The sequence below is a fragment of the Phallusia mammillata genome, chromosome 4 (assembly GCF_965637545.1).
Source record: "Phallusia mammillata chromosome 4, kaPhaMamm4.hap1.1, whole genome shotgun sequence".
NCBI lineage: Eukaryota > Metazoa > Chordata > Ascidiacea > Phlebobranchia > Ascidiidae > Phallusia > Phallusia mammillata.
In genome coordinates, this window is record NC_137255.1 from 23,719,608 (window position 1) to 23,721,630 (window position 2,023).

The 2,023-nt window shown below is 40.4% G+C and overlaps 2 non-coding genes across 2 annotated transcripts; both read right to left on the reverse strand.

Annotated features, from left to right (window-relative positions):
- Positions 1–635: 635 nt before the first annotated feature.
- On the reverse strand, positions 636–709 carry Trnas-gga (transfer RNA serine (anticodon GGA)). Its single transcript has one exon. It is a non-coding gene; the product is annotated as a tRNA-Ser (tRNA).
- A 281-nt stretch (positions 710–990) lies between these two features.
- On the reverse strand, positions 991–1,064 carry Trnas-gga (transfer RNA serine (anticodon GGA)). The gene has a single exon. It is a non-coding gene; the product is annotated as a tRNA-Ser (tRNA).
- Between the last annotated feature and the right edge of the window lie 959 nt (positions 1,065–2,023).

Genomic DNA, 2,023 nt, shown 5'->3' on the forward strand with positions numbered 1-2,023 from the left:
CCACAATGATGCTAACAGTCATTTTTTTGCAGATTACAGTTTTAACTACAAAATGACAGTTCTGTGGTTAAATGTGATCTTTCTTGTGCAACTTGTCAATGCACAAACTTGGTATTCACTTGAAAGAAATGAGTACTACATCGAAAAAACGAGTTACGTTGGATCATACGCTCAAGCTCAGGCTGGATGTGCTGCTAAAAATGCCACAGTCGCAAATGTTAAAACAGCTGAACTAAACGATTTTCTGGTCGACAAAATCGGAAACCTGAAGGGTAAATTTTACAATCCTTTGTTTATTCGTTTATTGTTTTTTTTTCGACTTGATAAATCAATACTATAACATAAAACTATATTACGTGACTGTCCGTAATAAGCTTGTATAAATACTAGACGAATCTAAACTGCGACTCAAATATCAACTTATCTGTAATCAAAACGTTCCTGGTACGTGTAAAATAATGTAACTAAAGATGCTTATTGAGGTTGTAACATGTATTGAAATAAACGAGCCTAGATAAAAAAAATCGCAAAATTCGGCATATCACAGTACGCCAGGCCCACCGAAGGCGCCACACCGAATCAGCCGGTCACCAAGCATTCACCACCATATGGCAAGGCGTAGGCTAGAAAAATCTAGCCTGAGGTGGGATTCGAACCCACGGCAGGAGTCTATCCGGGACTCGCGCTCTACCAACTGAGCTACACAGGCTCAGTGGAGAATCCGCCGAAAGTCGAATCACAAGCACCGTTGCCTGCCTCGTATGCTGCACATGTCAGCTTCGTAGTACGGGATCGCCAGATTGACCAGTATCAGTTAAGATGAACATAAATTCATAACTGGGATCAGCCCTGAAGCGTCGATGCAGACCAGCGATCACGGCACACTCATATGTAAATCACAGTACGCCAGGCCCACCGAAGGCGCCACACCGAATCAGCCGGTCACCAAGCATTCACCACCATATGGCAAGGCGTAGGCTAGAAAAATCTAGCCTGCGGTGGGATTCGAACCCACGACAGGAGTCTTTCCCGGACTCGTGCTCTACCAACTGAGCTACACAGGCTCAGTGGAGAATCCGCCGAAAGTCGAATCACAAGCACCGTTGCCTGCCTCGTATGCTGCACATGTCAGCTTCGTAGTAGGGGATCGCCAGATTGACCAGTATCAGTTAAGATGAACATTTGAGCAAATAAATAGTTTCCAGATTACAGTTTAGACTACAAAATGACAATTAAATGGTTTAATTTAATTTTCATTGTGCAACTTATCAACGCACAAACTTGGTATTCATTCGAACGACAAGAATACTACATCGAAAAAGCGGAATCGGTCAATTCATATGCCCGAGCTCAAGCAGAATGTGTTGCGAAAAATGCTTCAATAACAAATGTTAAAACAGCCAAACTACATTCCTTTCTGGTAGACAAAATCGGAAATCTGAAAGGTAAAATTTAATTATATTTCAAGGGTTGCAGTAAATAACATTAGTAAAAGGAAAATATTGACAACTTGTTTGAAATCATGCAGTTTTGGCGTGTATTACTTGTGTCAATTTCAGCAAACCATGCTGATTAAAGCAAATATTTGCATTCCCAAACATATTGTTGTATTACCAACAAATAAAGGAATATAATAAATCTTAAGTCTATTCTTGCATAAATATTAACTTCCAAACTTTGTTTTAAAAGATCTTGCTTGGCCCTACTCGTTTTTCATTGGAGCGACAAAAATCAATAGCATAAATAACTTCAAATGGACTGATGGAACAAGTGTTGATGTAGGACAGTGGAAGGATGGGGAACCAAATAATGCTGGCAGTGGAAATGAGAATTGTGTGACAATGGGATGGTCTGGAGAGAGGTGGCCAGCCTTAAAATGGATTGATATTGTATGTTCATCACCTGCAAGATACATTTGTCAACGAGATCTTCCAGGTATTGCTTAATATATCATGCAAAATATACAACGACAACTACGGTTTAACATTGCAACAAATACGACGCATTGGTTCGCCCGGCAATA